Below are 22,796 nucleotides of genomic sequence, written 5' to 3'. Positions count from 1 at the left end.
CAATGTAAGCTCTTCAAAAGCCTCACTACTGGGCTGGGGTGAAGAAGAGACAATGTAGACCAAATCTGGACAAAAAGACAAAGGCTCCCTCCTGCCACCATAGCATGTTAGATAGATATTTGTTGCTTCAATGGTATTGTGGGGAATAGAAATCTGGTGCATGTGAGGGACTGACCTAGGTAACGGAGTGTGTACCTGGCTCAGATGTCCTTCTGCCAAGAACTCAGTCAACAAACAAGACACCTGGGCAGTACAGGAATAGTAACACCAATTTTCAAGGTTCTTTTAAGAATAATTGCATTTAATGCTTGTGAAGCAATTTGAGCATCTAGAAGCACTTTGGAAATGCTCAACAGTCATGTTTATATTCATTTGAAAAGCCTTTTTTTACTGGAATTCTGTTTTATTGTCTCAAAAATGTGTCCAATGCTATCTTTAAAGGTATATTGAAACTAATCTGTGATCACACTGGGAATTTGAATTGATTTCTGTTCAAATCAGGTTCAAGTCACGTATTTAAACTGTTGGCTGTGTTTGCATGCAACTGGATGGAAGTTGATTTATTTCTGGTGATTTAAGCTAGTTTTGGCATCTGCACTACTGAAATTGGCACATTTCCACAAAACTGTATTGAATCAAATAGATCTTAGAAGTGGAAATATTTTAAAAAGCCCAGGCTGGCCAGTTGAAAAGAATGTGCTTTAGAGCCCGTAAAAATCAATTTCATCCTTGTGCTGTGTGATGGATAAAATCTAAATTGATTTTAAATAGCAAATGTGTTTCTTTTTGCCGGTGTGACTGCAGCTTAACACTAGGTTAGATCAGGAGTAGCTCAGTTTCCCACTCCTTAAGGTGAGAAGCAAAGAACTGCCTCCACATTAACACAGTTACAACCCCTCCACAACACTGCTGGCAGTGTGTGACATAGCAGCCCGTAGACCCCTCCTACCATGCCACAACAAAGAGAAAAGGGAAAAAGTGTGCGCTTGTGTGCACGCACGTACACATGCACGCACACACACACACACACTAAGGCTGCAGCACCTCTGAACACTTTTGAAGACACTAGTGCTGCTGGAGAAATGAATAAGATAAGCAGCACAGCTGATTTCAAGCCCTGCTTATTTCAACCATTTTTATTATGTGGTTTAGTCTGGATCCATCCCAATATTCATGAGGCTAGAGCAGAATATCTATCTATCTATCTATCTATCTATCTATCTATCTATCTATCTATCTATCTATCTATCTATCTATCTATCTATCTATCTATCTATCTATCTATCTATCTATCTATCTATCTATCTATCTATCTATCTATCTTTCTATCTATCTACCTATCTACCTACCTACCTACCTACCTACCTACCTACCTACCTACCTACCTACCTTCCTTCCTTCCTTCCTTCCTTCCTTCCTTCCTTCCTTCCTTCCTTCCTTCCTTCCTTCCTTCCTTCCTTCCGGTCTCTAAGGGATCCCTTTTGAGCCAAGGCATAAAAGAAAGGTGAAGGTAGTCATGAGGAATATTCAGAACCAAGAATTGGGGGGGGGGGAGGAATGCCATCTGTTTGTTTGACAGCAGCAGTAGCCACATGTTGTAAGGCATTTGGAGGTGCTGCTTTCACTGGAGTGCTCTGCCACCTCAGTTTATATGATGGCAGGACGGATGCTGAGTGGGACTGGGACTTAAATCAGATTTGGGTTAGACCCACTTAGGTTAGTTGTATTTAACTTAAGCCCTACTGATTTCATCCATTTTTGTTCTCAACTGTGGTTAATTCTGGATCCATTCTAATATTTATGGGGCTAGGGCAGAAGATATTTTCCAGCATCACCATTCCTTTCTCTTTTAGCTGTCTACACTTCTTTGAGAAGTCAGACTCTGTGGATCAACTTGAAAATGAATAAATAGTGTGAATGGAGCAAATCGGAGATCATAAAATTGGTGTTTAAGAACTAGATGCAGCCCAACTGTTCAAATGAATCTTTTATACTGGATTGATATTTTGACACTGATGTCACATGATTTTTATGTGTGAATTTTCCATACTTTGCTGCTGTGCTTACTTCTGATAAACTTAGTACAGATTGTAGCAGATGTGAAATGCTTTTCTTGATAAAAGCAAAAACAAAAACTGCCTTCCCATCAATTTGGATTTGTAAAAAAATCTTCAATAGATAAAGAAACTGTGAATTGTATGGTACAGATTTTTTAAACAACCAAGATCTATCCAGAGTAATATGAAATACCGTCTCTTTATGCAAATATATACCACTCCTTCAGTGTTACCACTAAATACCACTCTGATTTCAACACGCAATAACCTGTAATTTCTGAACCCTTTGGCTTTACAATGTTCAAACATGTACATATTCTTGTAAATAAAACCCTAAATCTAAATTTCCATCTGGTTTCTTTATTCGTATTTTCATCCTATTTGAAGAAATCAGTGTTTGTAAAACAGCAGAATTAAGTGATTTGATTAGTTAGTATTTTACAATAAGGGAAATGTAGCTTCATATGATGTGTTTAGTGGCCACTCATAGAAAGAGTTAACATGCAAGACCAAGTGGTTGTTGATTTTTAAACCACTAATATTTTTAAACACAGTTTCCACGTACACCTATCATCTAGGGGTTCTGCTATGTTTTAACAAGCCCCTGGTATTTTCTTGTTCTAAAATGTCTCGGGGTGTTTTTGTTTCAGATTTTTATTTTGGTTTTGCCCTTTTAAAATTTAAATCCAGAAATGTACTTTTACAACCTTAAGTTTTGATCTGAACAATGGGCAGTCCTTCTCCATGGCAAGTATTTGGGACAGCTTTCCTGTTACAGCCCACCTGAATAACTTACTTGCATCTGATAAGGAAGCTTCCTGTCACCCAGAGAAGATGGTGTCCTAGCTTTTATTGCAATAGTCATTTTATATTTTTGACTAGTCTTTTGTATTCTCTTCCAGGAGGTCCACTTAGTGCTCCATTGTGTAGCTTAACCGTGGCATAACCATCCTTTGTCCTCCATGAACCAAAATTTTGGGTTGCATGTGAATCATATTCCCACCCACCCCCTTTGTTGAGGGAGGAATTTGCAGGCTGACATACCACCGCCAGGAGCCCTGCTGCACATCAAATCTGGAGACGAGACCACCACTCTCTTGAAATGGCGAGAACCCCCACCACCACCATCCTGAGAATTTTGGGGAGGCATACTGGAAGGGCAGGCTTGGCTTACACCAGTGGTTCTTAACCTTGGGTTACTCAGGCGTTTTTGAACTGCAACTCCCAGAAACTCTAGCCAGCACAGCTGGTGGTGAAGGCTTCTGGGAGTTGCAGTCCAAGAACACCTGAATAACCCAAGGTTAAGAACCACTGGCTTACACCACTCTAAGTGAACTCTTGTGAGGGTGCCAGACCTCAGGAGACACATAAAGGCCTGTTAAAAGGGAGCAATCCACTCCTCCTTTTGTTTGGTGTTCTACAGGAATTTGCTGGTTGCCTTGCAGTGGACCAGAACTCTTTATATCATTGGGTGTGCTGTTTGATAGCTGTGGGAGAGTTGTTTGCATAGGGTCTGATTTCTCTTTTTTTAAATGCATGTTTCATTGCTTGTTGTATTACTTACGGTAATCTTACTTGGCAGGGTGCTGGGATATGTCTTGGATGTGTCCCTGGTCACGTAACTAATTGCAGAGCCTGGTGTCTCAACAATTCGTCGCAATTAGCCATGGCAAACCTTACGCAAACCTTATGTGAAGACCAGCAAGATGCCACCCAAGACCTTCATCTGATTTAGTAGATTGCAGTCTTTCTCAATTGTATCTGTGCAACATGCATACATAGCAAGTTTTTAATATATGTACCTTTTCACTAAAGGCAAAAGTATAAAAATAACTGTGCATAATAATTGCCAAATAACCCGATTTGAACCCTACTTACTGTTTGTAGAAAGAGCAAGTAACTGTGATGTGCCCACTCTTTAAATGAAAACAAAAGAAAACAGCTTAACATACAGTTTACCCATGTTAGCAATTAAATTGACTGGTGTGTAAATTGAGAATAAGTTTTCCATTTTCTTCTTTATAGGAAAGTGTAAAAAATGTAAAATCTTTAAGCCAAGTTCCTGTTGGGTTTTACTGTGCATGCAAAGGCAATTGAATGTATGAATGCTATAATATAAACTTGAGGTTACATAGGTCTGAGGTTGATTCCTGCCCCCCCCCCCATTACTGTTGCCTGCTTCTGAAGTAGATGGAGCCTTCTTTTCTTTGCCTGCCCTTTTCAGAATACTTTTGAAAGGCTCTTTAGGGCTTTCCAAGTGTCAGGAAACACAAATGAGGAAACCTGAACCACATGATCCAAAAGAGACTTTCCCTTTCATGTGAAACAGAAGGACTGATGCATATACACAAAAAGCACACCTCTAAGAACCCCAAACAAAACAAATACAGTACAAGAAATGTTGCCATGTACATCTCTAATGGGAGCTGCTGTCCAAAATTACAGAGGATTCAGGGCAATAAATGCCTGCCACTGTTTTACGCTATATTTGTTGATACCAAGGGATCATGTGATGATACTAGATGTTATTTTTTTTAAAAGTTCCCATTCTATATTTGGCATATTAGTAATGAAATCACTACTGTCTTCACTGAGTTGGCTGGATAGTCACTGAGTTAGGCATCTGGCTACGGAGCTAGAGTTGGGGAATTTGATCCCCCAATTGCTTCTCGGCCTTTTGGCTAAGACCAAGTGTAGTACATCTGTTCTTATCAGTTTAACACATCTTCACTTTACAGTCATCATTAACCAGGTTTCAGAATGTCATGGAGTGTTTAAACGGGATGAAATATTCCCTGTATAATCTTATATTTTCTTCTTATGGCACAGGAACACTTATTAGCTGACGTGGTGGCGCTGCGGGCTAAACCACAGAAGTCTTTGTGTGCTGCAGGGTCAGAAGACCAGCAGTCGTAAGATCGAATCCACGCGATGGAGTGAGCTCCCGTTGCTTTGTCCCAGCTCCTCGCCAACATAGCAGTTCGAAAGCATGTAAATGCGAGTAGATAAATAGGGACCATCTTGGTGGGAAGGTAAAATGGTGCTCCCTAGTCACGCTGGCCCTGTGACAATGGAAACTGTCTTCGGACAAGCGCTGGCTCTACGGCTTGAAAAACGGGATGAGCACTGCCCCTTAGAGTCGGACACAACTGGACTAAAAATGTCAAGGGGAACCTTTAGCTTTTATTCAGCTATGAAATATAAGCCATTTAAATTTTTCTTGCAGCTTTTAAAAACTCCCTTTCCTTCCTTGATTAAACTGTGCATCTTTTCTGCTATTTGCATGTTGAAATTTAGACTTCATTGACCAAGGTATGTTTTAACATAATCAAGTTTATTGAAACATTGCTAGCTGAATAAGAGAAGAAACTGCAAGGTTCACAGGGGAATCTCACAAACATTGGAAGTTGTACATCAAAATATTGTTTTAATACCCTCTGCAACATATTATGCTGTTTTAAGACCTCTGGAATCGACAATCCATTTTAAAAACTTCAAACCTTTTACAAAACCACATCAGACGAATGAAGGAATTTTAAAAGCTAGACGTGCATCAGCAGCACTGGTGAATTAAGGCTCTAGTCCAGAACCCACTATCCTTCCCCAGCCTGGTACCTTTCCAGGTATATTGGACCACAATTGGCTGGAGATAATGGGGACTGTAATCTTAAACACACGGAGAACGTGAGGGGAAATATATATGTTCCTGCATGCCCCTTTGAACACAATGGAACTGACTTTTCAGTAGGCATGTAAAGGATGGCAATGTCTCTTCCACTTGGTGAGCAGGGTTGCTTTTGGACCGAGTTTAGAAACTGTAGTAACTTCTCAGATAACAGCAGCAAGGCTGTTGACTGTCACTAGTCAGTGGAAGCATTTCTCACCGCTACTGAAATAATTTAATTGGTGTTTGGTCATTTTCCAAACACATGTCAAAGTGGTGATGTATGCTTTTAACATTCTGTGCTGCTGCCACACCAACATGCCTGTGCACTGAGGTGATCTGTGGATATTCCCTCCAGGAGAGGCTTGCCTGGCACTAACAAATATGCCAAATTAAGACCAACTAACAAGTTACTTTCAGGTTTATAAAGTGAGCAAGCTTGCCTGCAGGTTTGCAGCTGTCCAATTACTTTCTAAAGGCAAAGGTTTGGGCTTTGTATTTCTTGTGTTCAAGTTTCATATGAGAAGACTTCACATCTTTGAGATCTATTCCATTTTCTATTAGAATTTCATCATCCACCAAAGGGATCGAGTTGCAAGAGATTGCACTTAACATGAAAGAAGTCTGATTCCAACCCAGAACTGAACAGAGGTCACAGTCCACACCAAAACCATGCTTAGTCACCCCCAAGACTTCATAATTTCAGTGGCATAATACAGGCTAGAGTGGGAAATCATTTTTGTTGTTGCTGCTGCTATAACATAATTGGGAGTGCTAAACCATAGGTCTATTGAAAATGACTCAGAGATCTACCAGTAGCTCCAGATCTGTTTTCTGCTCTCCTTGGATCATGGGGGAAAGAGGCATGGCAGGTGCTTTTAGATGCAGTATTTGTTCCCCTTTTCTTTGCTGCTTTTTAGCCACTTGGTTGTGGGAGATACTGTAGCAGGATTTACAAGGGCTCATGTATAACTGTTAACTATATTAACATTAAAGTGCTACAGCAGTATTACTAACATGGCTGCTATGGGTGTAGAGTTCTCTGCAGACTGCGCCTCCATCCAGAACTTTATGAAGCAGCAGTATGGCTCGCGTTTCCCAGTGCCCAGCAGACTTCTTCCATGTGCTTTCTTGATTAGCCGGTTCTCGTAGTGCATCGGTGATAAAGTATCTGGGAAGCAATGTAGCTCTGGAGTCTACCCACCACCTCTGCAGTACAAGGCAGCATGAAAGAAAAATATGCCAGGGGTTGGGAATTATAGAAAAAAAGGGAAGAGGAACATCATTTGATTGCTATGCAAATTTCTGGTAAGATCAGTGCAGAAACCAGCAGATAAAGTGAAACAAATGTATTTGGAAGATCTCTAAGATAGTTAGGTCAGTCCTCCATGGATGTCTTCGTCCTTCTCTGGACTATTGAAAGTCGGTGTCTTTTCCCTCTCTTTTCTTCAGAGGATTCATCACTCTGGGATTTGTCATTACAAATGGTGTTGTGACCAAAGGCACCTCTGTTACAAGGCAATAGAGCATTAAAGAAGGTCAGTGGTGGTTTGCACCGGTAATAAGGCACAAACCATGGTCTACATCTCGGCACTGCTGGTCTAATGTGATGAGTTTGCTTCCTGGGATTTTGGGTTGTGATTCGTGGTTTAGTTGTCAGTGGTGGTGAAGTTGTTACTGGGAAAATCTGACAGTCAGTTTCTCGATTCACCAGGCCTCTGGACCGCAATATGCCAAATGAACTGGATCTCTTGGTCAATTCTGTAACAAATACAACTCATTTTATTTAGATGGATGTATTTAATGCATTGCAACAACATCTGAAATGCTTTAACTTTTCTAGAATCATTCTGCATAGTTAGTAGGGAGAGTACAGGTGAGTGAAGTTTGGTGTAAGTTAGTACTTATTTGTCAAACATGGTACGTATATTTTAATAACAATAACAATAACAATAACAATAACAACAACAACAACAACAACTATTATTATTATTATTATTATTATTATTATTATTATTATTATTATTATTATTATTATTATTATTATTATTATTATTATTATTATTATTATTATTCATTGATTACATTTGTATCCTGCACATCTAGTGCCCAAGCACTTTTCTGGACAACAAACAGCAATTAAAAACACAACTACCCACCCCAGCCTGCAAAGATATAAATAATGAGATCCAGATCAAAACACTAAAAACCAAAAATATAAATAAACCCAGAGGCAATGGCTAATCAAGATTTAGTATTTGTTTGTCACTTAAGAGTCTTCCAAGTATTCCATAAGCACTTTTTCAGTGAACCGGCCTACAGCAACCTACTTCTTTCTTTGTCTCAGAAGCACACAATACAATTAATAGGCTACAACATAACATTATGGAATAGCCTGTATATAGAAACAAATAAAATTACAAAGTGGTTTACACAAATAAAATTATAAAGTTTAGATATGTCAGATAATGTTTGCCCAATTAATTGGCAACATCAAGGGTATCTGGGGCAGCTAACATAAAATATTTTACATTACATGTTGGGGAAGATAAAGTACATTGACAAAGATGTGACACTGCCTGGTCTTCTTTGCACTCACAGAAAACTGTGAGAAAATTCCATTTTCTTGGATTCACTTGGGCTCTGCAAACTCCATACCTGATTCAGAAAGGGTGCAACTCGATGGCCCAAAGTGAAGTGGGCTGGAGTGGGCTAAATAGGAGTCACATAACGTTGCACAGAGTTACTGTATGCCATTTGGTGTAATCCTTGAATTCACATGCAAGGATAAGTAAATTTTGGGTTAGGAAATCCTGTAGGAAATCTCAAGCAGCCCTACTTGGCCCTTCCTCCCTTTAAAGGAAGGAAGGAAGACTCAAAGGAGCAACAAAAAAGTCCCCGCACTGTCTCCTCTTTCTTCCAGGAAGTAGCTCTGAAATTCAATTTTTTTCCTAAAAGGCATAATACATCACTGCTGCCTTACAAAGCTTTCTTTAAAAAACAACCTTTACTTCTTCTCTCTCCCCCTTCCATGGAAGAGTGAGAGGAGATTTTCAGTTTCCAAATGTCATTAAGTGACCTAAGCAGACAGCTTAAGTTGTCTGCTTTGGTTCGGTCTCAGCGATTGTATGTGTTGGAACCAAACTAAAATAGAGTGATGAGAGAGAGAGAGAGAGAGAAGTTCCGCCCAAAAAAGTGCAGGTAGGCTTGCATCACAGACAGGCCACTGTGGAAAGGACTGAAGCCACCCATCTTCAGGATGGACCAAAAAGCAGGACAATTTTCTTTCTAGTCACTCTCTCAATTCCAGATAACCCAGTTCTCTGTGTGGCCAAGGGCTAGACCTTCCTGGGGTTGCATTTATTTTAATAGATGGGTAGTTCTTACTTTACACATTATGGTTCTGGCCTTCTCTGCTGTTCCTTAAACATTCACAGATGTTATGAAAATACTTTTTCTGGATTTTAATCCAGGAGGAGCAGGGTGAATAGTCCAAGAGTGGATGCACATTTGAAATAGATGCTTTGAGTCTTTCACTATTAGCTGCTCCTCTTCTCTGCATGTCATTAAGTGCAATGTCTGTTAAATGACCAATTTTATCAACAGGGGTACATGGAAGGAGCTTCCCTGAAGATTGTGAATACATTTGCGTGTTCCCTAGGCAACAACTCTTATCGGCTAATCTTTCCATTCCAGAAGCACCAATGTAACACAACTCTATACAAACACTCTCTCTCTCTCTCTCTCTCTCTCTCTCTCTCTCTCTCTCTGTGTGTGTGTGTGTGTGTGTGTGTGTGTGTGTGTGTGTGTGTGTGTGTGTGTGTGTGTGTGTGTGTGTGTGTGTGTGTGTGTGTGTGTGTTATCTGTAAGTTGAGTCATGGCAACTGGACTTCTTTCTTGTTTAGGTTCAGTCTTCAGACTGAAGAAGCTACTTGGATGAGTAACAAAACAACCTAACAAGAAAGAAGTCCGATTGCCATGACTCAACTTACAGATAACCACACCTGGATGACTGAGAATCTTCAGAGATATACACTACTCTGTGTGTGTTACAAAAAGACTATAGAGAGTTGAGTAGTCAGGCTGCAAGCTGAAGTTTTAGGGAACTGTTGTGCTTCTGTGATCTGCAGATGGTGAGACACATCTCAGGGTGAAACGAGCTGGAGGACAATATGTTATGAGTATCCCTTTGTGTGGCTTTAAACGTGGTCATCATTGTTACTGATTCGAGCTGAGTTCACTGACTCAGAGCAAAGATGCTTGTATGTATGTGTTTGCTCAAATCCAGACAAAAAAGCAAGAAGCCATATATTTCTGGTTTCTCCTTGTGCCCATTTCCATGATCAGCTACATCTCCCTCTCAATCCTTGCCTATCCTATGACCACAAGGGGCCATGCACTGGTCTCAGGTTTTGGTACTGAATATCAGGGAAGGTGATGGTAGTGCCAACATGGCAACCTGGAATGAGGATACAGAGACATGGATGCTTACATAACACTCCTAAGTGAATCTAAGACTCAGAACTGGGAACATCCTAGTATATATATCTGTGCTATATAGTTATAGCAATTTGATTCCACTTCAACTGTCACAGTGCCATCCTATGGAATTTGTAGTTTGGTAAGATACTTTGGTAGGATATTCTTCTGGAGAACTCTAGTGTAGTCTACGAATGAATGAAATCCCTCACCAAACTACAAACCCTAGCATAGCCCCGGATAGAGCCACTGTTGTTAGAGTTCTAACAAAATGGTACAACTGTGTAGTGGAGACACACTCGCATCAGTCTCTTTATTATGAATAGTGTCAAGGTTTTGCCTCCATTGCAAGGATATAATATTCCAAATGCCCAAAAAAAAAAACCCAACCCAAAAAAACCCATTTGTTTTGCACTTGGAATAGTGATATATTTTCTAGAGGCATTCTGAAACTTCACTGGTAATGGATAAGCAGTGTGCCTCTGTGGTATACTGGCTAAAAATGTCTTGTCTCCACATTCTCTTGGTGAAATATGGGTGTGTGCAGACATGAAAAATGGATTATTCACATCTTCATGCTCTGCAGATGTACTGGACTCCAGCTACCACCATCCTCCCTAGCAAAGCCTCTCCTGACCATTAATGTATAGAGATGGGATATTTGTATTTATATCCCTGGGGATATGAATACGAATATCGGCACCACAGGTGTCTGGAAAGTCCATTCATTTCCCCCCCCAAGACCGAGAGGTCCAATTACCGATCGCCGTGTGGCACACATGGCCAGCATGATTCCCTTCATATCAATTGCAGAAGCAGCCTTGCTAGAACTTTCCTGCGCAGTCAGCTGTTCAACAGCTGAGCAGGGAGACTTTTCATCCTGCCTCCTTGCCGGAGTGGTTGGCTGTGTAGGGACGCGGAGAAGCACCTGCCAGGCTACTTCTGCAATTGGCATGATGGGAATAATGCTGGCACCACACAGCGACCAGTAATTGAACCTGTCAGTCTGAGGGGGAAGGATTGGACCTTCCAGGCACCTGGAGTGCCAGTGTTGTTCCCCATCATGCCATCTCTCTCACCCCCCCTCCTTGTTCTGTTTCCTTCCTTCCCACCTCCCTGCTTCTCTTCCCTCATTCTCCCCCAACTTTCCCTCTCCTCTCTCAGATGGCAGAGGCTGCTGGAGGCTGCCAGCTCCAACAAACATGCCAAACAACAAACATGCCAAAAAGAATGCATGCCCTACCATTAGGCCAGAAAGGTGTGCCACAGCTCTTAATGGGGGAGGATGGATTTTTCTAATTAGAAACACTTGCAGATAAGGTCTCCCCCCCCAATCCAAACCATGCCATCAATGATTTACACTCAACAATGCTTGTTTTTGCTTCTTGTTGTTTCTGCATCCAAACATATTTCTCAACTTTTCCTCCTGACCCCCCCCTCCCTCTGCCATCTGGCACCACCCGCTCCTTTGCCTTCTCTTTCTGTCACCTCCCCATTTCTACATGGCATGCAATCTTGAAGCTGTTTTCCCTCCACAAGTGCTGGTTCAGTACTAATCTGGATTCTTTATCCATTTAATTTGTGAAAAAGGAAATCTTGCTTTCTTTTGGCAATTCTTGTGTAAGAAAGTACAGTAAATCAAAATCATAAATTACATTAGTCCTTTAAGAAAAGATAATCTGATTTCATTAACCAGAATCTGAAAGCTTCTAACTGGGACACTCTTGCTGTGGACTTTACTGCATACAGTAAGTACCGTAGTGCTAAACTATTCAGTACAAGGCAAAAACGGTAAAGCAAACAAAAAAACCCTAACCCTCACACAAAAAGCCAAGGAGGTACCAAATGGTTCAGGAACTCGTAAAAAAATTACCTAGTACAAAGTGAAATAAGAAGAATCGCAGGTAAATGTTGGAGAAATTTCCAATAAGATCAGCACAACCTGGTCTTAAGTGTGGAACAAAAACTGCATCTGGAGGACTTTCATGATGATTTATCATCTAGACTTCCTTAATTTTGCCCTGCATGTTGAACTCCTTGCAGTTAATCCTCCTCTCCAGTTGCTAATATATCTTGTAATGAGAAAAACCACCACCCCTCCTCATTCCTGGGGTTTTGACTTACTGGTAGGACACCCTCATGGCTGCTTGTTTAATTGTTATACAGTACTTACTTCTGGAGTTGCATTCACTAGGAAACTTGATATTGTCAGTTAATCCATCCTCTGCCTTGGTAACCTTGACACTGACGTCTCCGTTTCCTTCACGAGCAGAAAGATGTGAATCTTTCCCTGGAAAGGTTAATGCCAGAAGTAGTTAATATTTCTAGCAACATCCGTCCCCTCATGAATCTTCAGTTGTGCATTGATTTACATTCTTGCATTTTCCATCAGTTGAAACAGAGAGGAAGGTTTTGCCTTCCTCATAGATAAAGAAGTGCATCTTTCAGATTAGGAACTGAACTGAAACCATGCCAGAAAAACTTCGGTATCCAGCTTCCGTTGATTTGCACTGGATGTGCCAGTCAGAGCCTTAGCAATCTTGCTTTGAAACCAGAAAGTTATGTCTCTTCAGTTTTCAGAGCAAACATGTATCCTGCTAATGTTAAATTGATCAGTCTTAATCTCAACTGTAAATCGCTGCAAGTTAAGAAGTCAATGTAGGCATCTGTAGTCACAGACCAGTTGCACAACTCAGGATGTGACAGCAAACAAGATCATAGAATGATTGAGTTGGAAGGGAGCTATAAGGCCAACCCCCTTCCTGCTCAATGAAGGAATCCAAATCAAAGCAGATCTGATAAATGGTTGCCCAGTTTCCTCCTGAAGGCCTCCAACATTGGCGCACTCGCCACTTCCCTAGGCAATTGGTTCCATTGTTGTACTGTTCTAACAGCTAAGAATTTTTTTCCTGATATTCAGTAGTGTAGCCTGCTATAACGGTTAAAATAGAAAGAAATGAACTGATACAGTTGAAAATAATGTGACTGCTCCTGCCTGTATATATACCAAGTGACTGCTGAAAAACAAATGTATCAGTAGAACAGAGGTATGAAAAGAATCAGTATAACTTTTTTCTCAGGTGTGATTGAGCCCTTAGAGTGTAGTATTCTGTCAGGTATGTAACCTCAGTTAGTCAGTAATGAAGCTACTTAACTAGTTAAGCTCAGTGATGTGATTAGTTAACACTTTTACACAATATGTTTGTTTTTTAATCTATGAAGAACTGTAAATAAACAGAAATGTTTTATTCTTTCTAATTATCATAGTGAGTGAATGATTGAGACAGTAAGGGGTGATCTACTGAGGGAGACTTGTAGCTCAGTCTGCTCTGTGGGCTCCTGCCTGAACCAATTATCTGCTACATAATTAGAGGAAGTTTTATTTATTTTTAATTAAGCCACATTCAGTTTCTTCTCACATACTCTGCCCCGCCCCCCAAATACATCCAGGGTGAAATGGTGAACATGAATATGGATTGGGTGCATGAATCTCCCTGTTGATATTAATTTAAGCACATTTGTCTTCTCTCTCCTAGACTCCCTCACAGATTTTTTGAGGTGACAAAATGGGATAACATTCTAGACACACTTTCCATCTTTCTTGGAAGACAACAGATATAGCAGCTTCCGAGAGAGGTGGGCCCTCAACATAAACAAAGAAGGATTTCCATGTGCCCTCTGCCCCTTTTCTTAAACAATAGAATCCACTGCAAAACCTCTGAGTACGATTTTTCCTCATAAGTGCCACTACAAAGGTTATTGGGATTGCCCCTCAAGTGAGAGCTGAATAAACCAGGCCAGCTGTCAAGATTTCCCTCATGAGATCCTGAAAGGCCTTCAAAGGTTAACACTACAAAATGCCCCTCTCTTTCTCATCCCCAGAGCTCTGGAGAGTTAGCTTGTGGCTGCAGCTCCTAGAATTCTTCAACCGGATTCCACACTGGAGGGGATGGGATTCATAGAATCGTGCCTTAACACTCAACATTCCTATTCCAAGTTCTGCCCATTTCCCCCTCTGTAAATTAAATATCTAACATTTACAGCACAGCTATAGTTGTTTCATCATATACATATATACTTTGATTTTGAATCAACAAGAAAAAGGCTAAAAAAAATAAAAACCCCACAAAAGTCTTACCTTGCACAGTGCTTAGAACCAGCCAGAAAGTCAGCCACCTGCCGCTGTAAAAGCAGCCAGCAGTTTTTTGCTTGGGAGACATTTCCTATCCTCTGAGCATCTGAGGAAGCCCTGCCTTTAAAAAGAGCTGATGGATGAGTCACAACCTGCCCAAGCTTTGAGATGATTTCCCCCCCACCTCTTCTGAAGATTATGGTTTCAAATCAGACTGCATGGTAAAAACTGGATTGCTTGATGATGTCTTTGTGACTGTTAAAAAACAACCCCATCAAACTGCCTGGGGGCGGGTGGGCAAGAAGAGAGAGTTACATTCAGGGGAGAATCTTAAAAATGATCTGATACTTTTCTTTTCTTTCATAGGAGTGTTTCCACACTCCACAGTTGTATTAGTTTGATACTAGTTTAACAGCTAAAGCTTTAGCCTAAGGAATTCTGGAATTTGTAGTTTGATGAGCTACTCAGAATTCTCTGCTAGAGAGCTTTCCTGTACTGTCCTGAGCTCCAGGTGATTCTCCGTTGCTGCTCCCAGACTCTGGAACTCCCTCCCACCAGAGGCCAGCCTGGCCCCATCTTTGCTGTCCTTCCACAAGCAGGCGAAGACCTTTCTCTTCAGGCAGGCTTTTCCTTAGTGGCTGACAGTCTAGGTGACAATATAGAGGATGGTTTATATTTTGTTGCTTCTAAATCTCTTTTTGTAATGCTTTTATCTAACATTTTTAATATAATGTTATTAATTCTTCTTTTGACTAGTTTATCTTTTTTTAATGTTGTGGGGTTTTAGTAATGTAAACCGTTTTGGTTCCTTTTTTAGGACAAAGGTGGGGTAAAAACATTTTAAATAAATAAATAAATAAATAAATAAATAAATAAATAAATAAATAAATAAATAAATAAATAAATAAATAAATAAATAAATAAATAAATAAATAAATAAATAAATAAATAAATAAAGACATTTTAACTTCCTCAGCAAAGAACCAATGCCAGAATGCCACAGGATGCAGCCATGGTAATTCAAATAGTATCAAATGCTGTAATGGTTGTGGGATAGCTGGGCACCCCACAATGAGGATAGGGTGCTTGATGTGAGGTAGTACTACTACTATGAGAATTCGTACTTGCAGTTTAAGACGGGGTGGACTCTTCATAAACATGAATAATAGGGACCAGACTAGACGAGAGGCCTTGTTGCTTAGGGGTGCGGTTCTGAGGGAATCCCACTGCTAGGGAGGAGACATGCTGTCAGCTTCCCAATGCAGTGACATATCTCACCTAGTTTGACCCACCATCTTCTCCTTGTTCAGATCTATGAGCAAGCCAGAGCTTGCATGCCAAGTCTGTGTGGCTATGTCTGCCTTTTCTTGACTCACCCGGCCTTGTCATGGTTTAGGTGACCACAGTGGAATTGCACAGAGGTGTAGTGGTAAATTTCAATGGGTAGGAGCTCATTATCACAGCTTCTGAAGCCAAGCCTGCAAAGGAGTGCCTTTAACTAAGTCCACGGGTGTCTGCAAAATAGGGAAGGGAGGGACATATACATTAGGAAGCTTTTATATGGCTTATATAGCTCTAGTGCAAAACTCAGTACTGTGTCTGCATTTTAAAAATAAAGAATTTCCCCCTTTTTTTTCCTCCAGGTTAATATATTCTCAGGGCCTGAACTATGTCAAGTTGAAGAGGCTTCATCAATACAAGATGGGGTGAGGAGGTCAACGAATTCCCTCTCCATCACACTTTTCCTTTGAGATGTGTTGTTCACATAGACACAGGGTCACTTTCACAGGTCATTGTTTTTCTGAGTTCATCGTCAATCATGTCTTGATCCACTACCATCCCTTAATTATGAGTCCAACTTTGCCCTTTCGGAAATACACTTGAACCTTTTAATGGGATTTGCCTTTCACAGCATTTACTAGTAATGGATTTGTTTGGTTCCCATTCATTCACTCACCCGTTTGTTCACTTGTTGGTCATATTTTTATTAATTTGTTATGCGGTATATCCTGCCTTTCCTACAATGTGCTCAAGGCATAGCTCTCCTCCCAACTTCATCTTCACAACATCCTTGTGAGGTGGATCAGGCTGGTAGATTGCGACTGCCTCAAGCTCATCCACCAAGCCCCATGGCCCAAAGAGGGTTTGATTCCATTTCCCCTGCATGGTGGTTCAACATTCATGCCACTACGTCACACTGACTGACAGGAATGGGGGCTTGTAAGTCATGACTTGCTCTTGAGTCTAGCAACGTGGCTCAGACTTGACTCAGGGGTTTCTGGGGGGACTTGGGACTCGACTCACAACAACTTGGACCCATCCGTCCGAGTCGCTTTGTCAGATCCCTGTGGACCCACCCCCACTTGTACTCATACTTGGGTCTCAAGTCTCAAAGACTTACCAACATCCCTGCTGACTGAACATCCATGTGAAAACAGATTCATTCTTAAGCTAACTGCTCCAATGGGTGCTTTGGATTAGTCTGCTTCTTTTTAACAGCAGAAGTGGCCTTTCGGGTCACATGGCAAACTCTTCCCAAAGTTTAAGTTACCAGATCCAAGATCTAGCACACCAAAGAGTCAGCCCAATGGCCACCTATTTGCAGAGGTTTGCTCGGTCCCTACCACAAGAATCGGGCTGAATTCTAACACAGCTCCATACCATCACATCTGCTGTCACAAACTGGATACGTTACAATTCTTGCCCAACTGAAAGGCAGTTACCAGTCAGACTGAGGCTGAGCATCGTCAAGGTGGATCTTTGGGACAGGTAATGGAAAAGTTTATCTGGAAACAATATTAATTATTACCATAGAGACAACCTTTAAAATGAGTTTGCAGAGGAGCTAGAATTGGCTTGCTTTTGGGTTTTTAAGCTAAGGCCTTAAGGTAAATACACTCTGTACCTTAACCTTACATTGAAGTCCACAAGACCGAAGTTTTGTGACTAATGGATTTGATCGTTGGTAGACACACCCGAACCCTCCCTAAGCCCTCATACGCCCCCAAGACTCAGTCCCATCTCTCCCACCCGTAAACTTCCAGGCACCCTTACTTGACAGCTGCAGCTCCTGGGCTCCAGCAAAAGTGAGGCTTCAATGAGAGTGGTGTTTGCAGAGGTGGAGAAGGAGAGAGGGTTGGTTTCCATCCCCTTTCCTCGCCCTCCACTACTTCTTCTTCTTTTTTAAATGTCTCCTCCTTCTCTCTGCAATGGAAATGTGGAAAGTAATTTTAAGATTGAGGAGCTTAGACAGTGTACACTCCTGTCTTTAGAGTCGAAGGGCTCATTCGCCAGAGGCATGTGGCTCAGATTGATGTAGGTTGGAGCCATGGTCCTCTTTCCCAATAGCTCTGAAATCACTCACTCCAAGTTTCCATGCCTATCAGTCAGTTTTCCTTCAGCGTAATCTGGATCAAATGTCAATTTCCACATCATCTTCCTCCTCTCACCTCTCTCCCTCCTTCGCTAGGTGTTATTAGGCACATGGTGTGTAAGTCCAAGGAACATCCTTGGCATGTGAACCTCAGTGTCAGTTGATGCTGGGGGACCTGCTACAGGCTGACGAGTTCCAAGGGCTCTGTCTGCTGTCATTATTTTAGGGGCTCCCAACAGCACAAGAATGTGAGCATTGCATCTTTTACTGTAGCTAAAATATTTTGCCTTCACCCTATCAATGTGCTGATTGCCTCCAAATCCTCTCTGAAAAGACCTTTGCCTGTTGGGTTTTCCAGTTTGTATACTTGACTAATTTGGGATTTTGTAGCTCCAACACTACCCTTTCTCCAGAGAGTTACCAAGATCTACTTAGAACAACAGGTTACCCACCTGTAATTGTGGTTCTTCGAGTGGACCTCTGTGATTCACACCCTGGGTGATTTGTGCTCGTGTGGAGCCTCATCGGACGATTCTAGAGCTTCTGCGGCAGCAATGAACACATTAGAATATGCCCCTCCCCACCCATATAAGTACCTTGGTTCCAAGCGTCCCCTTTCAGTTGTGTCAACCACCGCTTAATAGTAAGCAAACAATGGCGTGACAGAGGGAAAGATGGCCAGGATGTGTGAATCACAGAGGTCCACTCGAAGAACTATAATTACAGGTGAGTGGCTTGTCATTCTTCTTTGTGGCCTCTGTGAATCACACCCCGGGGTGACTAACAAGCTGTCTTACCCAGAGGCAGGGTGTCATGCCAAGGTAGAGGCTAGAACAGCACATCCAAAGGCCACATCAGACTTCTGCCAGAGGTCGAGTCTATAATGACGGATAAACATGGATGGCTGTGCCCAAGTGGCAGAGGCGCAGATGTCCGGAAGTGGTATGCCGTGGAGAAAGGCTGTAGAGGCTGCCACTGCCCCGGTGGAGTGAGGCAAACCACTCTAGGGGCTGGTTGTCGAGCAAGTTGATAAGCCAAATGAATGGTAGAGGTAACCCATCTGGAGATAGATTGGGAAGGAAGCTAGTTTTGTCCAGGATCTCTGTACAATACTAAGGAGAGATGGTAACATCGATATGTGCACCAGAATGGTTGTATTTTTAGAGATTGGATCAGTGGATGTCGATGGTCGGGGGACTTGCAGATCAAGGGATTTAGTCATGCGAATCATAAATTGGACATAGGTCTGGAAATCCTCTGCCTGTGACGGCGGGTCAGCATCGACAATGTCCGACTCTGGAGAGGTAAGTAACACCGATGGAGTCTGCAGCTGAGATCCATGGTCAGAGCCATTGAAGTCACGTCTGGAGTCGATCGACTGTCAATCAACTTCAGTGTTGAGAGGCTGAATCTAGTTGTATTGTCGGTTATGAGTCAGAAAAGATGGAGGCGGCATGTCCATGGACATCTATCGATGTCGAGGACTGTCGACATCGAAAGATTGGTGGTTGAGCATTGATGGACTTTGATTGGTAGGGATGGACCTCAGTGTCGAGCTCGGTGTCGTAATGGTGCCAGAGTCTATGACTTGGATTTACTGGAGGATGGAACTGTGTTGATGTAACAGAATGGAGTGAGTGTCCACGGACCAGGATGAATATCGAGGATCGTCGATATCAGAGCCTGTGTCTCTGTGATGTCGAAACGGAGGTTGCTGATGTGATGGCATAGAAGTAGAATAAATTGACACTGGTGATGCCGAGTGTGAAGAGTGATTTCTGTCATCTATTGTAGTAGGAAAGTATTGGGAGGCTGGGGCTGCAAATCTGCTTGACCATCTGAGGTTTTTTTTGATACCAAGTGGGGAGCAGATTGAGGTATAGTCATCTCTTGGTGATGTGGCCACTTTGACACTTATGGTTGTTGAGAGGTAGGCTGACTATTAGATGGTATTATCAAACCGGGCAAAACACCTGGTCAACTAATTGGTGAAGTTTATCGAGCAGGGCACTGGTCAGGGCAAATGGCAACCTGATGCACATGCTGAGCGTGGGTTTGAACCACATGCGATGAAACAAGCTAACGAAATTGTTGATGTCAACGGTCCTGATTAGGGATCGGTGGTTGATCCGAGAGCATCAAATATGGAACGGTGTCGAGCTGTTCGGGATGGGAATGCTCAGGCGATGGTATAACCGAAGGATTGCTGGAAGGAATGGAAGGTTGTGGACTGGGAGGAGAGGATGTTAGTTGGTTGACTCTATCATCCCATTCTGAAGACTGAGAACAAGGTTGATGAGATGTAAGTCTGTCATCATCTGAGGGAGATCTGACCAAAATTGATTCAGAGAGTTGTGGTTGTGGTGGGATGTCTGTAGGCTTAGACTATTTAGCTTGTTTAGGATGAACAGGCTCTGGCGCTGGAGCAGCTTCAGTAGGTCTCTGATGTTTAGAAGTTGTTTTCGAAGTTGATGACTTCGGTATGGAGGGTTTTGATTTGTGTGTCTTCGGGGTCTTGGACGATGCAGAAGGAGAATCGGAATGAGCTGGTGTAGCCGATGGATGTTGTTTCGATGATTCAGTAATGGCTTTTTCCATTGCTTTGGTTTGGGAAGTGGCCCTACAGGGAGGTTGGGCCATTTGAACTGGTTGTAAGGATTGTTCCCAAAGTTGGAGTTTTAGCCTCGAGAGGCAAGATTGAAGAACTCCGCACTTAAATTTTTTGCAATGGGTACAGGAGGAAGTTTGATGTTGTTCTCCCCAACAGAAAAGGCACTTAGCGTGTCCATCAGAAAGTGGGATCTTATTATCACAGACAACACAGTGCTTAAACGGACCCAAAGGGGCCATGAATAGGAGAAAATAATTGAGAAGAAAAATCGTCATTAGGGTGTGTGTGCTGCAGCCGGAGGACGAGTGAGGGGAAAGGAAAAATCTCTGATGATAAAGAGTTTGATCAAATAGTTTAAAAGAAAAAGATTAATAACAGGAAGGAATCAAGAATAAGCTCTCTTTCTCTTTTACTCACAGAAACAAAAATAAGAGGCTCTCAATGTGGTGGTTGAAAGAAACTGAAAGGGGACGCTTGACGCCAAGGTACTTATATGGGTGTGGAGGGGTATATTCTAATGTGTCTGTTGCTACCGCAGAAGGTCTAGAATCTTCCGATGAGGCTCCTCGCAGGCGCGAATCACCCAGGGTGTGATTCACAGAGGCCACAAGGAAGAACTGTCCCAGTCTAGACTGTTTAATGCATAGACTCCTGAAAGTTTTGTTCCACATCCAGGAATTGCTTCTACTGTTTTAATTTCTGCTTTTATTTTTCCAAGAGTACACAAAAGACTACTTTAAAATAGATTCCAAGCTGGTGTTTCAATTCTGTGTAATCTCCCTTGAATTCACACTGCACTGGACCACACATCCCAAAGGGGACAGGATAACAGCGGCCTGAACATTTGGCTCCTTTGCCATGGTTCAGACCACTTATTGCTGAGTTGCACCCCTTGTTTCAGGCAGTGGGGCGGGGAATCACACTACCATGATGCTTCCACCATTCCATTGATAGATTTGGACAATATTCTATGGCTGGGTCAAAAGCCCTGGAAGCCTAAAGCTGAGGGAGTATGTAGTGGGCCACTCATATACATGAACCAGGCTAGATGTTCCTACCCTATCTTGTTTTCAGGCAAGGCCTGCTCAGAGACTTGGTTTCCCAGGGATTTGGTTTCCCAGGGGCTTTAAAGCAATTGGTGAGAAGCTTGCTTAGAAAACAAGTAAGGATTGACCTTTGAGCTTATCCTGTAAGCATTGTTGATGGTGAAGAAAAACAACCTCCACCTTATCTCTTGGCAGTACTGTCCAGCAGACCTTTTCCAAATGTTTTGGGACATACTTGTTCCATAGAACAATGATAATGTACCTTTGAAGTCATGTTGTGTTTGTTCAAGATTTCATGGACAACGTCAAACAGTTAACCCAAGCTCAGAATTCAATTCCTCCCCCTCCAGCACCTCATGTTTCTGAAGTAGTATAAGACATTAGCAAGGGAGCCTTGCTCTCTCTTTTAAATCATCATACCTTGACCACCTATGCTTCATGTGTTGGAGACCAGCCACCTGCAGTGGAATGTCTACTATGCTTACGTAGTGTCACAGTTCCTGGGTCAGACTCCGTGATAACCACCCTTCTTTGTCCTGTGATGGGGACCTTTCCATGGATTTCACCAGATTCTCATGTGTCCATAGGCTCATTCATAGGTCCATTAATTATATTAATCTCATATTTCCACATTAATTAATTCCATATTTCATATTTTCCTCAAATCACCAATTTCTTTACATTAGGTTTTATTTTCATACAATTTAGGACCCTTGTCATGTTGATGCTTATGCTCACATTGGTCCATAGTTCATTTTGTTTAGCTTTCAATCATGCTAGAACATGATAGCCATATGGAATTTTAATCATGTGAGAATTATAACTAGTAGTCATAATTAAAATGAGTATTCAGAATCCTTCTTTGGATTTTCCTTTCAAATGGCATATAAGAAGGGCAAAATCCACATTGATTAAGACTAGTCAGAATTTCAAAAGAATATGCCAGCTTTTGAGCACCCCAGGAAAAAAAGAGGAGAGAAATAAGATTTTGGCGAGCTATTGTAGCTATTGCTGGGAATAGTGATTTCCTAATTCTTTCTTTTGCCGCTGAATTTTACCTCAACACTAATGATGGCTCAGTGTGATGGCTTAAGTGCTATGTAATTATCTAATTTCTCCAGCTATGTTGACTGATAAACTACTGAATTTGCATCTATTGGTCAGTTATGACTCAGCAGCAATCAGTACTTAAAAGCTGAAATGATGTGCGTGCATTTGTTCCCAAAATATAACTCCTGCTTAACGTATTCAAGATTGTGAAGGATGTTTGCAGAGAGTTGGATAGCAGTTATGAACTATTGGAAATGTACAAATAATATCACTAGTTTCCCTCTTAGCTTTCAGTTGGACCAATGTGTGTTTTCATTTTTTCCAAGCATAGAAAGTTCAAAAGCAGGCTTTCGATAAATTCTAAGAAATTTCTCCTGCTCTTGT

General features: G+C 41.7%; 1 long non-coding RNA gene and 1 pseudogene across 1 annotated transcript; one reads left to right on the top strand and one right to left on the bottom strand.

Annotated features, from left to right (window-relative positions):
* Positions 1 to 4,718: 4,718 nt before the first annotated feature.
* On the top strand, positions 4,719 to 4,897 carry LOC140701548 (U2 spliceosomal RNA; annotated as a pseudogene).
* A 1,673-nt stretch (positions 4,898 to 6,570) lies between these two features.
* Positions 6,571 to 12,492, bottom strand: LOC140708390 (uncharacterized). Its single transcript, XR_012088548.2, has 2 exons — positions 12,374 to 12,492; positions 6,571 to 7,482 (listed from the first exon to the last, which is right to left on the bottom strand). It is a non-coding gene; the product is annotated as an uncharacterized LOC140708390 (long non-coding RNA).
* Between the last annotated feature and the right edge of the window lie 10,304 nt (positions 12,493 to 22,796).

This window comes from Pogona vitticeps, chromosome 6 (assembly GCF_051106095.1).
Source record: "Pogona vitticeps strain Pit_001003342236 chromosome 6, PviZW2.1, whole genome shotgun sequence".
NCBI lineage: Eukaryota > Metazoa > Chordata > Lepidosauria > Squamata > Agamidae > Pogona > Pogona vitticeps.
This window is presented reverse-complemented; position numbering and strand designations above follow the sequence as displayed.